We start from the raw sequence: 23,732 nt of genomic DNA, 5'->3' as shown, positions 1-23,732 counted from the left end.
GGCTGCTCTTACTCCCCCTAGTGGTGGAAACCAAGTAAGACATACAACTACTCAATGAAGAAATCCATAATATAATTTATACAGGATTAACTTCCCTTACCTGTCCTCGCCGCAGAAATTGCTGAAAACAGACAGATTCCAGCCTTCACCCATCACGGCGGGCAGAGTTGTGCCAACCTTCAGGTTTTTTTTGGGGTTCCTTCTCAGAAGAACCTCCTACCTGGAACTTGTAAAAGACTCTGCCAGAAACTTTCGTGCCACTATGTAAATAGTACAGTAAGTCTGGTTTTCCCAGAGTCCAGTCTTCCAATAGGAGAGGACTTACAGGCAAAACCTTGTTTCTTCAGATGACGAGGCCCGGGTACCATATCATCTTGGGAGTCAAAATATCGGCCCGAGATATGGATCCGGTTAGTTGTAGCCCTTAGGCCCCCGCAGGGACCTGCACAGAACTTTCTTCATAGCACATGTTTTACGTGACCAACCACCATAGATACAGGTGACAAAATGGAGGTGCCTCCCATATGGGAGGGGTTATATAGGGAAGGAATTCTCCTTAATTGTGGGTTAACCAGTGTCCAATCACTAGAGGTGCCTATATAACCCATTATGTAATGATCCTGTGTCCCGTGATGTATGATCAAGAAATAAGCATACGGCACCTGGTATTCCCAGTCGGTCTTCCATCCAGTTACTAATCAGGCCCGACAATGCTTAACCTCCGAGATCAGACAAGATCGGGCACTTTCAAGGGGATGGGGCCATAGGCAATCTCTTTGGGCACTCTCAACCATCCTGACAAACGCCAACATGGTGATCTTGGGAGACAAGCTAAAAAAAACAAGTCATTGCCAACATTGGAGGCTAAGTAGGGTTGGGCAATCAGTTTACTTGCCTGAAATAGGCATCTCAGAACTGCCATCTGGCTGCTTCCCGGGTTTCCAACTCCTTCAACTAATCCCAGAAGACGATACTTCGCCTCCAACCTGGTGGAGGTTCCAAACACCCGATCATTGTTTCCATTCACCTCCGTCCAGTAGCAGATCAACTTCGGGCATCTCCAAAACATGTGCATCATGTCTCCCCCCTTGTTCCCGCACCGGGGGCAACTTGCGTCCGGCCGTTCGGCCAAATTGAAAAAGTTTACGAGGAGCATAATAAGTTCTATATAATAAGAACAGATGTGATATCCTCTGAGAGGAGAGCCGCAATTGACCACAGGCAGTATTCACAGTACACACCTGAAGCTACCCTTTATTACTGGTGTTCAATTGTTGCAATACAGGCATCTGCAGTGCAGAAGTTAGAGTGGGTGTTGTGTGCCTCCTGCACAGTACACACCTGAAGATACCCCTTATTGCTGGTGTTCTGTTTCTGTAATGCAGGAACCTAGCACTGTTACAGTGGGTGTTGTGTGCCTCCCACGCTTGTCCTTATTTTCGGCAGCTGGACGTGTTGAGCCACATCATGCCGAACACTTGGTCGGATGTGAAAGACCAAGCCCTCCTAATGCTCCTCATCCTCTCTCACCCAGGCTCAGGGTACTAGCCTGTGTTCTGTATACACTAGGCTTTCTTCTGTATACCCTATCCTCTCTTTATACTCTAGCCTGTCGTTTATGTACACTAGACTCTTTGTTTACCTCATAAATGGCAGTGTATATAGAAGGAAGGCTAGTTTATACAGAGAGGCTAAGGTATACAGAAGGTAGGCTAGAGAATAAAGAAGACAGGCTAGTGTATACAGGACACATGCTAATGTATACAGAAAACAGGCTTGGTTATAGAGAGAGACTGAGACTATTATATTCAGAAGAAAAGCTAGTGTATAGAGAGAGGCAGGCTGGGGTATACAGAGAGGCTAGTGAATACAGATAGGGTGATGTATACAGAAATGCTAGTGTATACAGAGAGGCTAGAGTATACAGTTATTCTGGGGTATACAGAGAGGCTAGTTTAAAGAGAGGCTAGTGTATACAGAATACAGACTCGTGTATGCAGATAGGCTTGAGTATACAGAGATGCTAGAGTAAACAGTGAGTCTGGGGTACACAGAGAGGCTAGTTTAAAGAGAGGCTAGTATATACAAAGATGTTAGTGTATAGAGAGAGTCGAGTGTATACAGATAGGACAGTGCATATAGAGAGACTAGTGTATACAGAAGACAGGCTTGGGTATACATCCAAGCTGACAGTGTATACAGAAGCCTGGGTAGTGTATACAGAGAATCTAGTGGGTACAGAAGACAGGCTGGTGTATTCTAGCTAGTTTTTACAGTCTAGTGTATACAGAAGACAGGCTGTGGTATACAGAGGGTTTAGTGTATTCAGAGAGTCTGGTGTATAGAGATGCAAGGGTGTACAGAGAAGCTAGTATATATAGAAGACTACAGCATACAGAAGAAAGGCTAGTGAATACAGAATAAAGGCTGGCTTCTACGGAGAGGCTAGTGTATGCAGAACACTATCTAGTGTATAAAGAGAGGCTAGATTATACAGAGAGGCTAGTGCATACAGTGAAGCTATTTTATATAGAAGCCTGGTTAGTGTATACAGAGAAGCTAGTGTGTACAGAAGAAAGGCTAGACAGACTATAAAGAGAGACAAGTGTTTACAGAGGACAGTTTGGGGTATAGAGAGATGCTAGTTTATACAGAGAGGGCATACAGAAGACAGAAGACGGGCTAGTGTATTCAGAACATAGGCTAGGTATTCAGAGAGTCTAGTGTATACAGTCGGCGAGTGTATAAATAAGACTGGCTAGTTTACAGAGATGCAAGGGTGTACAGAGAAGCTGGCATATAAAGAAGACTACAGCATACAAAAGAAAGGCTAGTGAATACAGAATACAGACTCGTGCATGCAGATAGGCTTGAGTATACAGAGATGCTAGAGTAAACAGTGAGGCTGGGGTACACAGAGAGGCTAGTTTAAAGAGAGGCTAGTATATACAAAGATGTTAGTGTATATAGAGAGGTTAGTGTATACAGAGGGTCGAGTGTATACAGAAAGGACAGTGCATATAGAGAAACTAGTGTATACAGAAGACAGGCTTGGGTATACATCAAAGCTGACAGTGTATACAGAAGACTGGGTAGTGTATACAGAGTGTCTAGTTGGTACAGAAGACAGGCTGGTGTATTCTAGCTAATTTTTACAGTCTAGTGTATACAGAAGACAGGATGTGGTATACAGAGGGTTTAGTGTATTCAGAGAGTCTGGTGTATACAGTCGGCGAGTGTATACATAAGACTGGCTAGTTTACACAGTGTTTACAGAGATGCAAGGGTGTACAGAGAAGCTAGTATATATAGAAGACTACAGCATACAGAAGAAAGGCTAGTGAATACAGAATAAAGGCAGGCTTCTACAGAGAGGCTAGTGCATACAGTGAAGCTATTTTATATAGAAGCCTGGTTAGTGTATACAGAGAAGCTAGTGTGTAAAGAAGAAAGGCTAGACAGGCTATAAAGAGAGACAAGTGTTTACAGAGGACAGTTTGGGGTATAGAGAGATGCTAGTTTATACAGAGAGACTAATGTATACAGAAGACAGGCTAGGGCATACAGAAGACGGGCTAGTGTATTCAGAAAATAGGCTAGTGTATACCGAAGACAGGCTATTGTATGCAGAAGACCGGCTAGTGTATACAGAGAAACTAGTGTATAACAGAGTGTATATAGAAGACAGGCCAGGGTGTAAAGAAGACAGAGTAATGTATACAGAAACAGAAAACATGCTCGTGTATATAGAGAGGCTTGTGAATTTAGGGGGTAGGCTAAGTGATAACAGAAGACAATCTTGGATATACAGACACATTTCATCATTTCATCTAGTTCGCATCTCTAATGGAGTTTGTCTCATTGCCATGTTATGCCTTTTCATTCTTAAGCTAAATATAGATTATACTCACTACACGATTTTAATCACCCACATCAAGCATGCAATAAAACTATCATACATCAAAATAAACCATGTACTGCCAAAACAATAACGGCCAATAACTTAAAAAATGACTTATCAGTCAATGACTTAACAAAATAAACTTTGCACTCTTTTGCTCTATTTTGCATATTTGTAATTCTCCACATCAACTGTCACTTTGATATCACCACTGACGACACACCATCCTGACTTATTTTGCTTTATTTATTATTAGTACTATCTCAAAAGCAGTTAAATCTATTCACTTCGATGAGGTCTACCGCTAATTATACGGTAATGCAAAATGTTCACAAAACCATCCATTTGCTACCAGACATGCTGCACATATTATGAGTAATGTAACTATCGCTCGCTAACAATGTAAACAGTTTTATTGTTTTTCTGACATTAACCGAGTATCTCTGACATTAACTGAGTAACTCTCTGCACTAGGATTTGCACAGTTAAAACACAGTGACAAAACATTTCTTTTTACCGCAGCAAAATGTGAGAAAAGCAGTTTAAGCCGTCTTTCTGCCATATGCTTCAGAAAATTAATGTACCGCTTTTAAATCCATATCAATTCCACATCCTAATGTAAACCGTCTAAAATTTTAACATTTACTGATAGCAATTACTGATATTACATTATGATTATACCAGTGGAAATGGACCGCGTAATGGAATTGTCAAATTAATCATAATCTCAGAGTTAACTTAGCTGATAAATTTACGATTTACTCAACCATTTACTCAACGATTTAAAGTTAGATTTTTTCAGGCTAAGTCAATTTAATCTTAAATAATTTATACTATATTCTACTGTACTCCTAAAAAATGTACTGTTTTTCTGTATTTTAGCCGTGCTCATATTTCGTGTTATGTTGCTATTCCGACAATCGCCCTTAATGAGGATATTACTTTGCAACTATCTCTTGATCCCTTTTGTGTATTCACTTTATCTGTATTTATATTTACTGCCTCAATATACTTATTATTATTATATTATAGAGATTACTATCTCTAAATCATTGTAAGCGTAACCATAGTTATAATGTCTACAGCTAATTTTACGTTAAAGCAAAATTCACACAAAACCATCTTTTTAAAACCTTTTACAACCGGCACATTAAGAATAATGCAACCATCTCTCTACCTCTATGCAATAGAGTCTTTCTGACTCTATTTTGTGTATTACTTCAACTGTCACACTGATGACCATTTGTAACACATAACACTGGCAACACATTTTTTAAAAGCAGCAAAATGCGAGAAAGTGGTTGCAGTAGCAAAGGATAGCAATAAAGTTTGATTACATTAATAACACATAATGCAACTATTTTAAATTCACATCAAGCATACATCCTATTGTAAACTGTCTATCACTATTAATGTTCAGGGTTACTGATACATTATGCGGATAACCAGTGGAAACGGAGAAAAGTCAGTGTAAGCCGTCTTCGTGCGTAACAAAATTAATGGATCGATTTACACGTTGGAATTTACAAGCTACGTCAATTTACTCTTAAATAATGTATACCCTTTAGCTGCTTAGCTCACACTTTGCTGTATTTAGCCGCGTTAACTGTATTAATGGTTACATGTAAGTAACCAATGGGGATTGACATTTCATGTCTATCTCACATCTCTAATGCAATTTGTCTCTTTAAAATTTCATACATTTCCGGTTATTATACTTTCTCATCCTTAAAGACAAGTTGTGGATATTTTATGATTACAGCAATCATCTCATCTAATTGCTAGTCCGATATTCTAACTTGGTATTACTTTGCAAGGCTCTATTTAACAATGTAAAGGTAAGCTAGCTATTTTGTGTATTTCCACTTAAACTCGACCTGTATATACTGTCTCAATATTATCCTTTCTAATTTTGCTAAATTAGATTATAGGGTTTGCTATGTCTAAATCCAGGTAACCTACTCACCTTTATTACGTATACTGCTACTTTTAGGATAATACAAAACCATCTTTTGCTTCTTTACACGCTTCACATATTAAGAGTAATGCAATCCTACCGATATGAACAGTTCAATTGCTCTTCTTACATTTAGCTGGTATCTCTCTGCTATAGGAAACTGAATTTTTACTACAACGATAACTCATATAATATCAGTCCACTCAGTGTTACCGGGATAACTTTTGCATTTAGAGTAATGAAATGATTTCTCAGTAATTTTGAAGCTACTGCAAAAAACGCTTCCGATCTCTTTTCAACTGCAATACTTTAGCTCTGCAATATAAAGGAATATTTAGCTGCTTAGCTCAAACTTTGCTGTACGTAGCCGTGTTAACTTTATTAATGGTTACCAATGGAGATTGACATCTCTAATTCACATTCACATTTCTAATGCAGTTTGTCTTTTTGCCATGTCATCCTCTGCCAGTTATTTTCCTTTCTTATCCTTATGCTATATTTGGGGTATATTCACTACATGATTAAAGACACGTAATGAACCCGATTGATAAAAACCTACACACGTCGTTGCTGTCATTTCGTGTATTTCCACTTAAACTCGACTTGTATATACTGTCTCAATATTAATCTGAGATATTTTGATATATTTATTATTAGAATAACCAGATTACGATCTCTAAATCCTGGTAAACCAACTCACACAAAACCATCTTATTTCTACCTTACACGCAGCAATAAATATTAAGATATTAACATTTAACCGGTATCTCTCTGCAATAGTAAACGGAATAAGTAGAACACTCATCTAATATCAGTCTTCTCAGTGCTACCGGAACAACTTTTACATTTAGAGTAATGCAACGATTTCTCAGTTTTATGAAGCTACTGCAACTAACGCTTTGGATTTCTTTCCTGTTAAATTACGCTCTGCAATATTAAGCCATGTAAATTGTCCTATTGGTCTACTAACAATGCTATGTATAAAAATACAAATCTTTCAAAAGCAATATCGTCTAACTACAATACTTAAACTCTGCATAATAAATATGATTAATGCGACTAATGCTAATAATAAAGTCGTCTAAAACTCGGCTATAGGTAGAGAATAAAACTATCTTACATTAAAATAAACCATGTACTGCCAAACCAATAACGGCCAATTACTTAACGTCTATCAGTCAATGACTTAACAAAATAAACTTAGCACTCTTTTGCTCTATTTTGTATATATGTAGTTCTCCACATTAACTGTCACATTGATATCACCACTGACAACACACCACTGACCTTTTAACAGCACCAAATCTGAAAAAAGCACTGTAACTCTTTACCTCATTTAGAAGTAGTTGCATTAGCAAAAAATAAAGTCCTGTCTTCTGTACACGCTAGCCTTTCTGTATACATTAATCTTTCTGTGTACACCAGTCCCTCTATATAGACTAGCCTCTCTGTCTTCTGTATACACGTGCCCGTAACCTATATACACTAGCCTGCCTTCTTTTTACAATAGTCTCGGTGTCCCAGCCTCTCTGCATACACTAGCCTCACTGAATTCCCCAGACTCTCTTCTGTATACACAAGCCTATCTGTAAACAATAGCTTGTCATCTGTACACACTAGCCTCTCTGTATATACTAGCCATTCTTCTGTATACACCAGGCTCAGGGGAATAACATTAGCCTATCTGTATTACCTTGTTTGACTTTTCTGATTTCTGTTTCTTTTCTAGGGTCTACCTCGCCGTATACCCAAGCCAATCTTATTACCCCAGCCTCATTCCAATTATAATAGCCTCACTGTATACCCCAGGCGGTCTTGTGTTGGGTTTTTTCAGTCTGCTCAGCCATCTTCTTGTAGGGGTTCTTCGGGTCAGCCCTTGCTCCCTTTTCCCCACGTATCCTCTCATTCACAAGAAGTTCATTCTCATGTCTGGGTTACCTTGGGCATCAGGCTCATCCTATCCTTCATGGGACATTCATTTGGGTTTGCGTAGCTTGCAGGCTCTTAGGGGGTTCCTTCTCATCTTCAGGTCAAGAGTCGGTGGGTTCTACTCTGACAGCTGTAACTTACCGGTTACTTACAGTTGGCGTTTTGGCATATGTCATTTTATGGATGGGATCTTTACCTTTCCTTTTCCACCTATACTTGTGTCTTTTTGCCCTCTTTTCAAGCATACTGACCATCCAGGCCATGGAACACCTCAGGCCTTGGTTCTTAAGTAATATCGCATTTCCCACTTGAAGACTCCGATTACAAGTGGGAAGGCTGGTCAAAGGCCAGCCCGTATTTGTGGGAGGAGTCTGTCAGGGCCAGGGTTGGTGTTTTCTAGGGAGAGAGAGACTGGGTTACACAGACTTGCTAGTGTATACAGACGGAATAGTGTATACAGAAGACCAGCTAGTTTATACAGAGAGGCTAATGTGTACAAAAGACAGGCTAGATTATACAGAAGAACATACTGGATATGCAGAGATGGAGGCAAGGTTATACAGAGGGAGAGGCTGTTTTACACAAAGAGGCTAGTGTATGCAGACTTGCTAGAGTATACGGACAGACTAGTGTATACAGAGAGGCTATTTTATACAGAGAGACTAGGGAAAACAGAGAGGCTAGTGTACAGAGACAAGCTGACAGTGAGGCCGGGGTATAATGAGAAGCTAAGTTATACAGTAGACAGGCTAGTTTATATAAAAGACAAAATTGGGTAAACAGAATACAGGCTGGGGTATAATAAGAGGCAAGATTATACAGAGAGGCTAGGGTATAAAGATGTATACAGAAATGCGGGGTATACCGAGAGACTATGTGTATAAAAGACAAGCTAGGGACAGACTAGTGTATACAGAAGACTGGCTAGTTGATACAGAGAGGCTAATGTGTACAAAAGACAGGCTAATGTATACAGATAGGCTAGATTATACAGAAGAACATCCTGGCAGAGAGCTCAGCTTAAAGGGATGGCCAACGTGAGTAATATGAGTGAGACTCCTCACCCCCCCCCCCACCTACCAGATCTGACTTTCATCCCCTTGCCCTCTCTGCCCCGGTCATCTGGTGGCAGTTTTATGCACTCCCTGGCCCCAACCCATTCATAATCCTTACCGACCTTTCCTTCCGCTGCTCACAGGAACACACTGGATGACTTGTCTAATTAACCAACTTGTACAAGACACCGCTATCCTCCTGTCTGACACCGGTCCCCATTGGAGGCTTTACCCCTCACTGTTTGGGTGGTCCCTGCCTCCCCCTGGATGCTCCACATATACCCCGACGACATTGTCGGAGCGGCACCACTTGACAGGACACGGGGCTGTCATGCTGGTGGCATCTCCCATTGGAGGAAGGGATGATGGCCCCAATCCCTTGGCAGCAGGTTCTTTCATGTACAGACCAGGGCGGCTCATCTTCCCTTCTGGAGTCTTGACCTTAGAGGGGGGAGTTGCACTTTGGGGGGTCTGAGTGATACCTAGTGCGCTGTACTGGAAGGGCTTGACATTCCCGCATATGTGTCCCCTCTCCCTGGTTGTGCCCCTCGCCCCCCCCCCCTCTGGCCCCCACCTACTCTTTGCCGATATTGCCTTCTGCAGCTTTCGGGGACACCCTGGATGACTTATTTATTGCGCCTATTGGTACGAGACACTGCTTCCCCCCTGGAGGATTTACCCCTTACTGTTTGTCCCAGCCTCCCTCTGGATGCTCTACACAGCCCCCGATGGCGATGCAGGAGAGATGCTAATTGGCGGGCCCCAGGACTGCTGCTCGGGTGAAGTCTCCCGTTGGATAGAGGGATGGTGGCCCCAGCCCCTTGCCTGCCGGATTCTCCATGCACCGACCAGGGCTGCTCATCTTTCATCTTGATGTGGTGACTATGGAGGGGAGGAGTTGAAACGTATGGGGTCCGGGTGGTTGCTGGTGTGGGTGCGCTAAAGGACTTGACCTTTCCGCATGTTTGTCCCCTCTCCCTTGCTGCCTCCTTCCCTCCCCCCTTCCCTCCCTTACCTCCTTCCCTTCCCTCCCCCCTTCAATCCCCCCTCTCCCCCCCCCCTTTCCCCCCTTCCCTCCCCCTTTTCCCCCGGGGCGTGGACGGAGGAGAGTGGGTAAGGAGAGGACAATCTGCCAAAAGGAGAAATGCATCTGTTCGGGGGCTGCATGTACTTTTGGGGTATGGGACGGGGGGTGGTGGATCCCATTCTGTGATGCCTTTTCTGTTGTGACGGGCTCCCACATGCATGCCTACATTTAGGGCGAGCTGAGGAGACCCCTCAGTGCTGACAGTTATATGCTCTACCTCTGTTTTGATTATACTATTGTTTTTTGGTTCTATGATGTTACTGATTATCTTTTATTTGCATACCGGTATCAAACGTGATATTTACCACTGCCGGGACTGGGGGGACTGGAATCCGGGGGCTCCCTCTCCGACCTGTCTACCCACCAACTCAAGTAGGACGGCGCTTTAAACCCAGTGTACATCTGGTAAATGCTATAGCATAATTGTGCTGTTTAGTATACAATTCCTGTAGTGTTGAGTGCGGACAACCCTTAATTTCCCTCTCCTCGCCTGACCTCTTTTTCCCCTTACCTTTCCTTCCTTTCTCCCCCTTAGTTCCCGTCATCCATTACCTACCCAATACCTACCTTGGTTCAACTTTCTTTGCTTTTCTCTGACGTCCCCCTTCCCCTCCCCGAGGAGCGATGGCAGACTCAGTCAAGGTCACCTCTCTAAACGTTAAGGGACTGAACTCCTCTGAAAAACGGTGGATCCTCCTGTGAGAACTGAAGACTTCCTGTACTGATGTGGCCTTTATACAAGAAACACATTTTAAAAATACTAGCCTCCCCTTTCTATGGTCAAGATCCTTCCCTAAGGTCTACCACTCTACTAACCCCTCCTCTAAGACCAAGGGAATCTCCATTCTGATCTCTAGCAGGCTCCCCTCGGTTCTCCAGGATTCTCTGGTGGACCCTGGGGGCCGATATCTTTTTCTTAGGGGTCACATTGGAGAGCTCCTTTTTACATTTGCCACTGTGTACGCTCCCAATGATCACCAAGACACATTCCTCAGAACTACCCTGCACAGATTATGTGACTTTCGGGAGGGCCAGTTGATATTAGGTGGGGACTTTAATGTCCCCTTTCGCCATCGGTTGACACTTCTGCCTCTTGCTCCTCGCTCCTCATTTCCTCTAGAAAGCGGATTACTAAGTGTTTACTGAATGACCAATTAGTTGATGTCTGGTGTCTGCAACACTCCGGGGAAAGGGACTACTCTTTTTGCTCTTCCCCTCACAAATCATACTTGAGGATAGACTTCTTCTTGATTCCACATGACCAACTGCACTTGGTGAGCTCTTCCTCCATCGGCCATATTACTTGGTCCGACCACGCTCCTGTAGACCTTACCTACACCCTCTCTAGGAACCCCTCACCTAGGTCTCTATTCTGGCACCTTAATGAGAGCCTCCTCCAGATACCGGAAGTTTTAGCAGATGTGACCAGGGAATTGGACCTTTATTTCCAAGAAAACTAAACGCAGGACTGCGACCCGGGGATAATTTGGGAGGCTCACAAGTCAGTATTCCGCAGGGTACTTATCAGGCACGGGGCACGCATCAAACGAACACGGAAGGAACAAATTGCTAATCTGGTTTGTGAACTTGCCTCTGTGGAAGCGAAACATAAACATGCCCCCTCACGGACCTTAGACCTTAGAGATTGAATTGGGGACACTCCGTACCCAGATTACTGACCTACTCCATTATAAAGCGAAAGTGGCACTCCAATTTTGTCGTAAACTGATGTAGGAGTCAGGGGACAAATGCGGAAAAATCTTTGCCAGGTCGGTAAAGGAGTTGAAATCTGCCTCTTACATACAACAGTTGATAGATGAGAATGGCCAGAGGGCCTCTACCCCAACCCAAATAGCCAAAGTCTTTGAATAATGCTACTCTGATCTCTACAACCTGCCCGATTCAGGGTCTGGACAGGACAATATAGACAGATATGTAACCGGTTCTGGTCTACCAACCCTCTCATCGGAATCACGGGAGTACTTGGAGAACCCGATCACACTGGAAGAAGTCCAGATGGCCGTGGGACCTTCGAAGGTGGGTAAGGCTCCGGGCCATGACGGATATAACGCACAATACTATAAGACCTTCCTCCCTATTCTCGGCCCGCGCTTGGTGGATTTATTGAATACTCTGAGCTCGAATGGGGATTTTCCTGAGGATACCCTTAGAGCCCACATCTCGTTGATACCTAAGGAGGGCAAAGACTCGGGCCTATGTGAGAGCTACAGACCAATTTCCCTCCTAAATTCGGTCCTAAAACGATTCTCTTAAATCCTCGCTACGTGATTGGCACAGCACTTGCAGTCCCTTATACATATTGACCAGTTAGGTTTTATTCCCACCAGGGAAGATAGGGACAACACCATTAAGGTGCTTACCCTGGTCCATAAAGCAAAGTCATCTGGGACCCCTTGTCTTTTCGTGAGCACTGATGCCGAGAAGGCTTTTGATCGGGTCAAATGGACATTCATGTTCTCGGTCCTTAGCCATATAGGTCTGAGTGAACGGATGCTGGCATTGAAAAGTAAGATATACTCACGCCCTTCAGCTCAACTCAAAGCGAATGGGGTGCTCTCATCTCCCCTTGACATCGGGAATGGGACCAGACAGGGTTGCCACCTGTCGCCCCAATTATTCGGACTGTCATTGGAACCCTTTCTCTCCACAATTCGACAAAACTCAGACATAACGGGACTCCAAATGGGTACTATTGACATCTGCCTACGTAGATGACATGCTGTTCTTGTTGACGAATCCCAGAGTTTCCTTGCCAAATCTCCTTCGGGAATTACAGATATACGGGATACTTCTTGAAATCAGAGGCCATGGGGGTCGAAGTCCCCCCGCAAACGTTACTAGACTTGTAGTCCAATTTTCGATTTAAATGGACCCATACAGCCCTTAAGTACTTAGGTTCTTGCTTCACGGGTGGCATTCTGGCCTCCATTCCTGGTTCAGGAGATGCAATCTCATTGAAATGAACATACTCCCTAAATTTACCTATCTTTTCCAAGCTCTCCCGATCCAGATTCCAGTCCCGTTTTTTAAGCAAGCTCAATCCCTGCTCACTCAATTTAACTGGGCCCACAAAAATCCCAGACTTAAGTGGTCACAGCTGACATTGTCTAAACAACAGGGAGGGTTGGTTCTCCCTGACTTGCGATGCTACTACCTGGCCTCCCATCTGGGGCGTGTATTGGACTGGAATGGAAACAAACTTTCTAAGCTCTGAGTGCAACTCGGACAATCTCACTCCCGAATTCCGCTAAGAAGCGCCATGTGGTGCTATAAGGATTTACCCACAGAATTGACGTCACATCCCACTATAGGGGCTTCATTGAAAGTCAGTCACCTGATCGCTACCCAAAACACACTCACGTCTTTGACTTCCCCCCTATTCCCTATACGTGGCCATCCGAACATGGAACCGGGGACCCACTTAGAAATTCCAACCTAGACCATGCGTCTAAATTCGTCATTGATGGAAAATGACCTTCTTTCTCAACCCTAACAGATCCGACAGGGCTTTTCCAACTGCCTTTTTGGAGAGCGGCGCAACAACATCATTTTTTCCATTCCATCCCCAATACTCAAACTTTCGCACGCCCTCAGACGGAGTTTGAGACTCTATGCAGGAGCGAAGGCCCTTTGGTCCACATTCTCTCTCAAACAGATCACCCACACTTAACCTGTCTGTCCAACTGGGAAAAGGACCTTAATTGCTTGTTTTCCCCAGCACAGAGACAACGCATTATCACTTTGGCTCTCAAAACCTCGCTGTGCACGAAGATACAGGAGACAAATTTTAAACTTCTCACCAGGTGGTATTTGACACCATCAAAGCTGCATAAATAATTCCCCTCTTCCGCGAACATATGCTGGAGGTGTGGAGAAGAAGAGGGCACGTTGATCCACATTTTTTGGTCCTGCCCCAGCTTGGTGGACTTCTGGACAGAGATCCGATGCATAACACAAAAATTCACAGACTTCTCCATCCCGGAAGAGGCTGCATTCTTTCTCTTGCCCCATTCACAGATTCCCATTAAGAAGTACAAAAAAATCAATTTTACGGCATGTGATAAATGCGGCGATATCCTGCATCCCTCTCTATTGGAAAAATGTCCCCCCCCTTTCATTACTCACTGGCTTAGGAAAATAGAGGACATTAAAAAAAATGGAGGACTTGATCCTCACATCACAAGGTAAACAAGAATTTTTTAAACAAACCTGGGACATCTGGAATACCTTTATATTCTCGCTGGAAGGATGTCGCCTGCTATCACCTTAGTGCTCTGAGCTTTCCTTGACTGGCCCCTTGGACAGTGGCTGCCATTGTGTCTCGTCCCCTCTTCTCCTTTCCTGATCTTTCACCCCTTCTCTTTTCTGCCTTCCTCCCCTATCTCTCACCCCCTCCACCCACTCTCTCTTTTGGAAAAAGTGGAAAATTGGGAATGACGGAGGGACCTGAGGTTTGTGTGACCCTGGATCTTGGTACAATACTTTATTCGTGCCTTGAATCATTATGATTGATGGAAGGCAGACTCACAGTTGCGAATATACCTGTATCAAGTATTGTTCAGCTGCTTTTTGCTCTGTATTTCTCTGTTGCATTATGTACTCGGGGGACCCGTCTTCCCCTGTTTGGAGAAAAAATTATATTTGAAAAAAAAAAGAAGCCTACGACACCTGGTATTCCCAGGCGGTCTCCCATCCAGGCATTAACCAGGCCCGACCCTGCTTAGCCTCCAAGATCAGATGAGATGGAACAGATTCAGGGTGATGTGGCCATAGCCTATAACTTCAGGCACTCTCAACTCTCTTGACAAACGCCAAGATGGTCATCTTGGGAAAGAAACAAAAAAAAAACAAGTCAACACAAACAACATAAAAAGAAGTCTACAGCACCTAGTATTCCCAGGTGGTCTCTCATCCAGGTATTAACAAGGCCCGACCCTGTTTAGTCTCTGAGATCAGACGAGATCTGGTGCTTTCAGGGTTATGTGGCCATAGGCAAGCTCTTCAGGCACTCTCAACCCTCTTGACAAACACCAAGATGGTCACCTTGGTAAACAAACAAAACAAAAACAAGTCAACGCCAACAACATAAAAAGAAGCCTACAGCACCTAGTATTCCCAGGTTGTCTCCAATCCAGGTACTAGCAAGGCCCAACCCTGTTTAGCCTCTGAGATCAGAGGAGATCGGGCGCTTTCAAGGTTATGTGCCCATATGCAATCTCTTTGGGCACTCTCAACCCTCTTGACAAATGCCAAGATAGTCACCTTGAGATACAAGTGAAAAAAGACAGGTCAATGTCAACAACATAAAAAGAAGAATACGGCACCTGGTATTCCAACGCCATCTCCCATCCAGGTACTAACTAGGCCCAACCCTTCTTAGCCTCAGAGATAAGAAGAGCTAGGACTTTTTCAGGGTGATGCTGCTGTAAGCGATCTCTTTGGGCACTCTCAACCCTCTTGACAAATGCCAAGATGGTCACCTTGGGAAACAAGTGGAAAAAAACTAACGAATCAACGCCAACAACATAAAAAGAAGCCTACAATAACCGGTATTCCCAGGTGGTCTCCCATCCAGGTACTAAGCAGGCCTGACTATTCTAAGGCCGCGTACACATGGGCGGACTATCCGTCCAACTAAGTCTGTCAGACAATCCGACAGACAGTCCGTCCTACTTTTGAATGAACGGACTTGACCACACACCACGAACAGACAGTCCGCTGAAAGCTTGCGCGATGACGTGTACAGCACGTACGACGGGACTAGAAATTCGACGTCCAATACACTGCAATGCAACCTTCGGCCGTGTAAATCCTTTCTGAGCATGCGCCATACTTAGTCCGTCGAACTAGCCTACTCACGAGCGGACTGTCCGCTGAAACCAAGTTTGGACGGACAATATTACGGAAATTCCGAAAGACTTAGTCCGCCAGACTGTCCGCTGAAAAAGTCCGCTGAAGCCCACACACGAGCGCATTGTCCGCTGAAACACGTTTCAGCGGACCAAGTCCGTCAGACAGTCCGCCCGTGTGTACGCGGCCTTAGCCTCCAAGATCAGACAAGATTGGGTGCTTTCAGAGTGATGTGGCCATAGGCAATCTCTTCAGGCACTCTCAACCCTCTTGACAAACACCAAGATGGTGACCTTGGGAAACAAGCTAAAAAAAAACAGGTCAACGCCAACAACATAAAAAGAAGCCTACGACACCTGGTATTCCTAGGCGGTCTCCCATCCACGTACTAACAAGGCCCGACTCTTCTTAGCCTCCAACATCAAATGAGATCGGGTGCTTTCAGGGTGATATGCCCGTAGGCAATCCCTTCAGGCACTTTCAACCCTCTTGACAAACGCCAAGATGGTCACCTTGGGAATCAAGCAACAACTTAAAAAAAAAGCGTATGGCATTGAGAAATCCCAGGCGGTCTCCCATCCAGGTACTAACCAGGTCCTAATCCTGCTTAGCCTCTGAGATCAAATGAGATTGGGCTCTTTCAGGGTGATGCAGCCATAGTAGATTTTTTTCAGGCACGCTCAACCCTCTTGACAAACGCCAAGATGGTCACCTTGGGAAGCAAACAAAAAAATCAAGTCAACGCCAACAACATAAAAAGAAGCCTACAGCACCTAGTATTCCCAGGCGGTCTCCCATCCAGGTATTAACAAGGCACGACCTTTTCTAGCCTCTGAGATCAGAGGAGATTGGGTGCTTTCAGGGTGATGTGCCCATAGGCAATCTCTTTGGGCACTTTCATCCCTCTTGAAAAATGCCAAGATAGTCACCCTGGGAAACAAGCGAAAAAAAACAGGTCAACGCCAACAACATGAAAAGAAGAATACGGCACCTGGTATTCCAAGGCCGTCTCCCATTCAAGTACTAACTAGGCCCAACCCTTCTTAGCCTCCGAGATCAGAAGAGATAGGGTGCTTTCAGGGTGATGCTGCTGTAAGCGATCTCTTTAAGCACTCTCTACCCTCTCGACAAATGCCAAGATGATCACTTTGGGAAACAAGCGAAAAAAAACAGGTCAACACCAACAACATAAAAAGAAGCCTGCGGCATCTGGAAAACCCAGGCGGTCTCCCATCCAGGTACAAACCAGGCCCAACCCTGCTTAGCCTCTGAGACCAGACGAGATTGGGTGCTTTCAGGGTGTTGTGCCCATAGGCAATTTCTTTGTGCACTCTCAACCCTCTTGACAAATGGCAAGATGGTCACCTTGGGAAAAAAGGGAAAAAAAACAGGTCAACGCCGAAAACATAATGAGAAGCCTACGGCACCTGGTATTCCCAGGCTGTCTCCCGTCCAGGTACTAACCAGGCCCATCGCTGCTTAGCCTCCAAGATCAGATGAGATTGGGCTCTCTCAGGGTGATTTGGCCGTAGGCACTCTCTTTGGGCACTCTGAAGCCTCTTGACAAAGGCCAAGATGCTCACCTTGGGAAAAAAGCTAAAAAAAACAGGTCAAAGCCAACAACATAAAAAGAAGCCTACGGCATCCGGTATTCCCAGGCGATCTCCCAATCAAGACACTAACCAGGCCAGATCCTTCTATGGCACCTGGTCTTCCCAGGCAGTCTCCCATCCAGGTACTAACCAGGCCTGACACTGCTTAGCCTCTGAAATCAGACGAGATCGGGTGCTTTTAGGGTGATGTGGCCGTAAGCATTCTCTTCAAGACACGCCCAACCCTCTTGACAAACGCCAAGATGGTCGCCTTCAGAAACAAGCAAAAAAAACAGGTCAAAGCCAACAACATAAAAAGAAGCCCATTGGCACCTGGTATTCCCAGGCGGTCTCCCATCCAGGTACTAACCAGGCCTGACACTGTTTAGCCTCCGAGATCAGACGATATCTTCGGGCACTCTCAACCCTCTTGACAAATGCCAAGATGGTCACCTTGGGAAACAAGTGAAAAAAAAAAAACAGGTCAAGGCCAATAACATAAAAAGAAGCCTACGGCACCTGTTATTCCCAGACGTTCTCCTATCCTGGTATTAACCAGGCCCGACACTGCTTAGCCTCCGAGATCAGACAAGATCGGGTGCTTTCAGGGTGATGGGGCCATAGGTGATCTCTTTAGGCACTCTCGACCCTCTTGTTAAAAGCCAAGATGGTCACCTTGGGAAACAAGCGAAAATAAACAGGTCAATACCAACAACATAAAAAGAAGCCTACGGCACCTGGTATTCACAGATGGTCTCCCATACAGGTATTAACCAGGCCGTACACTGCTAGGCCTCTGAGATCAGATGAGATTGTGCGCTTTCAGGGTGATGTGGCCATAGGTGTTCTATTCAGACACTCTCAACCCTCTTGACAAATGCCAAGATGGTCATCTTGGGAAAAAAGTGAAAAAAAAAACAGGTCAACGCCAACAACATAGACCCTGGCGGTCTCCCATCTGACCCTGACACTGCTTAGCCTCTGAGATCGGGCGCTTTCAGGGTGATGTGGCCTTAGGCGAACGCTTCAGGACATACTCAAAACTCTTGACAGATGCTAAAATGGTCACCTTGGGAAACAAGCGAAAAAAAAACAGGTCAAAGCCAACAATATAAAAAGATTCCTACGGCACCTGTAATTAGTTACTATCCAGACCGGACCCTGCTTAGCCTCCGAGATCAGATGAGATCGGGCGCTTTCAGGGTGATGTGGCCGTAGGAGATTTCTTTGGGTTCTCTCAGCCCTCTTGACAAATGCCAAGATGGTCACCTTGGGAAACAAGCGGAAAAAAAAAACGTCAACGCCAACAGCATAAAAAGAATGGTATTCCCAGTCGGTCTCCCATCCAGTTACTAATCAGGCCCGACAATGCTTAGCCTCCGAGATCAGACAAGATCGGGCACTTTCAGGGTGATTTGGCCGTAGGCACTTTCTTTGGGCACTCTCACCCTCTTGACAAACGCCAAGATGGTTATCTTGGGAAACAAGCGGAAAAAAAACAGGTCAACGCCAACAACATAAAAAATAGAATTTTTATATACAACTTACCTGTAAAATCCTTTTCTTGAGAGTACATCACGGGACACAGGAGCTTCATTACATAGTGGGTTATATAGGCACCTCTGGTGATTGGACACTGGTTAACCCCCAATTAAGGAGAATTCCTCCCCTATATAACCCCTCCCATATGGGAGGCACCTAAGTTTTGTAGTAAAGCAATAGGAAACCACGTAAAACCCAAGAGGGGTGGGAGCCCTGTGTCCCGTGATGTACTCTCAAGAAAAGGATTTTACAGGTAAGCTGTATATAAAAATCCTATTTTCTTGATCATACATCATGGGACACAGGAGCTTCATTACATAGTGGGATGTCCCAAAGCAATGCTCAGATTGAGGGGAGGGAGACACAGATCATAATATATAGGCCGCCAAGAACCGGAGGACCTAAACTGCAGCCTGCAGTACACTGCGCCCAAAGGCGATATCCTCTTGCCCTCTGACATCCACCTGATAGAATCTGGTGAATGTGTGGACTGATGACCAAGTTGCAGCCTTACAGATCTGAGCCAGGGAGGCCTGGTGATGCACTGCCCAAGAAGCACTTACAGCCCTAGTTGAGTGCGCTCTCACTTGAAAAGGAGGGATCTTCCCTTTAACACTATAGGTCTGAGAAATAATCTGTCTAATCCACCATGAGAGAGTGGATTTTGATGCCACCTGACCCTTCCTAGGGCCTTCCGGCAAAATAAATAAGCAATCAGTTTTCCTTATCTGTGCAGTTGCCTGAAGATAGATACTGATTGCCCTTACCACATCCAAAGTGTGCAAAGATTCTTCTTCTGCGGACTGTGGGTCCGGAAAAAAGGATGGTAGGCTCACATCTTGATTCAAATGGAATCCTGAAACCACCTTAGGCAGAAAGGACCTGTTGGGATGCATTACCGCCAGGTCCTTATGAATAATTAGATACGGTTCTTTACTGGAGAGAGCTGCTAGTTCTGACACTCTTCTAGCCGTGGATATGGCTACAAGAAAACCAATTTTTTAGTCAAAAGAACTAACGAAGCCTGATGCAAAGGTTCAAAAGGTTGCCCCTGCAAAGCTGAGAGAACAAAATTCAGATCCCATGGGCATACCGGAGGTTTGACTGGCGGCCTTATCCGCATAGCCCCCTGGATGAAAGCCCGCACCAGGGAATGCGATGCAAGTGGTTTCTGAAAAAACACTGACAAGGCCGAAATATGCACCTTGATAGTGCTTACGGCCAAATTCATTTCTAGGCCTGACTGCAGGAAGGCCAAGATCCTGCTAATGACATACTTTCTAGGATGACATTCCCTGAGTTCACAACAGGAAACATATGCCCTCCAGATTTTGTAGTAAATAAGCCCAGAGGCCGGCTTTCTGGCATTGACCAGAGTAGAAAGGACTGGCCCCGAAAGCCCACGGTCTCTCAGAATGTGGGTCTCAGCAGCCAAACCGTCAAATTCAGACTGTGTAAAGCAGGACTGTGTAAAGCAGGACCCTGTGAGAGCAGATCTGGCCGGAGAGGGAGGATCCACGGCCTGCCTACTGCCAACTTCATGATCTCTGCGTACCACGGTCGCCTGGGCCAAGCCGGGGCTACCAAAAGAACCGACTTTGTTTCCCTCTTGACTCTTCCCAAAAACCGCGACAGAAGCAGGCACGGGGGGAAGGCATAAATCAAATTGTACTGATCCCAGACTCCTGGTACCGCCCTGGTGATTGATATAGGCCACTGCTGTGACATTGTCGGACTGAACCCAAACAGGGAGACCCTGTAGTCTGAAAGACCAGTTTATGAGATCCATATAAACTGCCCGGATCTCCAAGACATTTATGGGCAATAGCTTCTCGATCGCAGACCATTTCCCCTGCGAGCACGTCTCCTCCAACACTGCTCCCCAGCCTGTCAGGCTGGCATCTGTCATAATAATCTTCCATGGAAGAGGAAGAAAAGTTTTGTCTTTCAGCAAATTCTCGGTTTGTAACCACCAGACGAGGCTCTTGCGTGTCCCTGGGGATAGACGCATAGGAAGATCCAAGGATTGGGGATTCCTGTTCCAAGCCGCAAGGATGCATCTTTGCAGAGGCCTTGAGTGGAACTGGGCGAATGGAACGGCCTCGAAGGAGGCGACCATTTCCCCTAACAGTCTCATGCACAACCGAATGGGGGAAGATCTTCTGCCCAGAATTAGGCGCACCAGATCCCCAATGGCCAAGGCTTTTGGCCTTGGTGGAAACACCTTGCCCTGAGCAGTGTCGATAACCATACCCAGGTATTCCAACCTGGTAGCAGGCTGTAGGGACGACTTTTCTAGGTTTATAATCCAACCTAGGCGTTCCGGGTATTCTAGCGTTCTGGTAACACTGTGGTTCAGGAGCGCTATTGTTTTCTCTATGAGAAGCAAATCGTCTAGATAAGCCATGATGGCTATACCCTGAGCTCTTAGGTTTTGAGAGGGTCCAGAATCTTTGTGAAGACTCGAGGGGCCATAGCTAGCCCGAACGGCAAAGCCACAAATTGAAAATGGTGCTGCTCTACCTTTGAACCTTAGATACTTTTGGTGTGCGGGAAAAATTGGCACATGGAGATATGCATCCTTGATGTCTATTGATGCCATAAACTCTCCCCCTTGCAGGGAGGAGACCACAGTGCGAATTGACTGTATTCGGAAGGACCTGATGCGTAAAAATCGGTTCAGATCCTTCAGATCCAGGATAGGTCTGACACTTCCATTTGGCTTTGGAACGTTAAAGAGATTTGAGTAAAACCCTGAACCCTGTTCTTTTGGGTCCACTTCTACTATCACTCCCTGGGATAGTAAGTGATCTAAGGCCAGAAATAGCGGTCTTTGCTTTACTGGGTCCCTGGGTATCCTTGACCTTAGAAAGCGAGAAGGTGTAATCTCCTGAAACTCCAGCTTGTAGCCCAGGGATACCGAAGAGACCACCCACTCGTCCCGGATCTCTTCCCGCCAGGCTTCTGCAAACTGCAGGAGCCTTCCCCCCACTTGGCCGAGCGGGGGCGCCCCTTCACAAGGAAGCTTTCGGGCTCTGCTTGGCAGGCTTTCGCCCCCAGGATTTCTTCTGCCCCTGGGCCCAGCCTTGAGCCTTTCCTGTAGAGGGGGGTTGAGAAGGCCGTCGCCACTGCTTAGAGCTTAATGCTCCGGGAGAGAGAGAACGCCTAAATGATGGACGTTTGCTCCTTTTGACTGGAAGGAGAGTAGATTTACCCCCTGAAATTTTTTGGACGAATTTGTCTAATTCTTCTCCAAACAAATGTTCCCCTTTAAACGGGAACCCAATCAAATGCTTCTTGCATGATAGCTCAGCTGCCCAATTCTTTAGCCATAGGGCCCTTCGCATGTGTACCAACAGGAGAGACAAACGAGATGCTTGTTGGACAGAATCCGAAATCGCATCAATCATGAAACACAGAATTGGAGGTATTTCTGCATAATTCTCCACTTCCTCACTGGGAAGGAGGCCAAGCATCTGCTTAACCTGTTCCTTGAGGAACTGACACAACCCCACAGCTGCGACTGTAGCTTGCACTACAGCGCCAGTTATGGAAAAGGAGGCTTTTATTAATGTTTCCAGCTTGTTATCAGTTGGATCTTTAAATACCTGAGCATTATCCAAAGGACAGGTCAGGTTTCTATTCACGCAAGAAACAGCCGCATCGACAGATGGGACCCCCCATATCTTTTTTTTTTATCAGAAAAAGTTTTTATATTAAAACATAATGGTACAAGACATCCACAACAATGACCACACAGTGTACCGCCACACATAATATGAAATCTGAGTAACAAACAAATTCTTCACATAGGTATCAAATCAAGGAGGAATATTAAATGGAAATAAGTGAGACCGAATCGTTGGTGAAGAAACAAAATAAAATAAACAGGGTGTCAGCAGACAGGATATCTGCACAATACACAAGAGGGAAGGAAAGAGGTCTTTTGTGCATTCACAATACTGAACTTTTCGTTTTATTTTTTATTTTTAACCACTTGGGATCCGCGCTATTGCAAAATGACGGCAATAGCGCGGACCCACATTTTCGGGACTACGTCTATTGACGTAGTCCCGGTTACGAGCGGCCTGCGCGCCCCCTGAGGGGCGCGCGCTCTGTGATCGGCGAGTCCGTGAGACTCGCCTGATCACCGATCCGTGTAAGGGGTCGATCCCGACCCCTTATCACGTGATCAGCTGTCAGCCAATGACAGCTGATCATGTGATAAAACGGAGCCGGTAATCGGCTAGTATTCCTCCTCGCGCTGACAGCGCGAGGAGAAAAAAAAAAGCCGATCGCCGGCGGCCGTGTTCGGGACATCAGTCCCGATCACGGCCAGCAATTTAAACAGACACCTGCCCCCTGCCAGTGCCCACCTGCCACCCGCAGTGCCATCCTGAAATAAAGTAAGTGCCCCCCTGTCAGTGCCACCCAGCAGTGCCCATAGTGCCCACAGTGCCACCCAGCAGTGCCCACAGTGCCACCCAGCAGTGCCCACAGTGCCACCCACAGTGCCACCCAGCAGTGCCACCCACAGTGCCACCCAAAATCTGCCTCAAAGGTGCTGCACCCCAGTGCCGCCCATCAGTGCCCAGCAGTGCCGCCCATCAGTGCCCAGCAGTGCCGCCCATCAGTGCCCAGCAGTGCCACCTATCAGAGCCACCTATCAGTGCCACCTATCAGTGCCCATCAGTCCCATCTATCTGTGGTACCTATCAGTGCCCATCCGTGCCACCCATCCGTGCCACTTCTCCGTGCCACCCATCCGTGCCATCTTATCTGTGCCCATCTTTGCCCA

At 45.5% G+C, this 23,732-nt stretch overlaps 8 pseudogenes; all 8 read right to left on the bottom strand.

The window, feature by feature from the left end:
• Window positions 1–650: 650 nt before the first annotated feature.
• LOC143929042 (5S ribosomal RNA) lies at window positions 651–769 on the bottom strand (annotated as a pseudogene).
• A 13,837-nt stretch (window positions 770–14,606) lies between these two features.
• Window positions 14,607–14,725, bottom strand: LOC143929014 (5S ribosomal RNA; annotated as a pseudogene).
• Window positions 14,726–14,825: 100 nt separating this feature from the next.
• LOC143929065 (5S ribosomal RNA) lies at window positions 14,826–14,944 on the bottom strand (annotated as a pseudogene).
• Window positions 14,945–15,044: 100 nt separating this feature from the next.
• LOC143929031 (5S ribosomal RNA) lies at window positions 15,045–15,163 on the bottom strand (annotated as a pseudogene).
• A 981-nt stretch (window positions 15,164–16,144) lies between these two features.
• Window positions 16,145–16,263, bottom strand: LOC143928864 (5S ribosomal RNA; annotated as a pseudogene).
• A 952-nt stretch (window positions 16,264–17,215) lies between these two features.
• Window positions 17,216–17,334, bottom strand: LOC143928500 (5S ribosomal RNA; annotated as a pseudogene).
• A 160-nt stretch (window positions 17,335–17,494) lies between these two features.
• Window positions 17,495–17,613, bottom strand: LOC143929135 (5S ribosomal RNA; annotated as a pseudogene).
• Window positions 17,614–17,899: 286 nt separating this feature from the next.
• On the bottom strand, window positions 17,900–18,018 carry LOC143928929 (5S ribosomal RNA; annotated as a pseudogene).
• Between the last annotated feature and the right edge of the window lie 5,714 nt (window positions 18,019–23,732).

Source organism: Lithobates pipiens, unplaced genomic scaffold, assembly GCF_037356315.1.
Source record: "Lithobates pipiens isolate NorthernLeopardFrog02 unplaced genomic scaffold, aLitPip1_a1.2 Scaffold_23, whole genome shotgun sequence".
Classification (NCBI taxonomy): Eukaryota; Metazoa; Chordata; class Amphibia; order Anura; family Ranidae; genus Lithobates; species Lithobates pipiens.
This window is presented reverse-complemented; position numbering and strand designations above follow the sequence as displayed.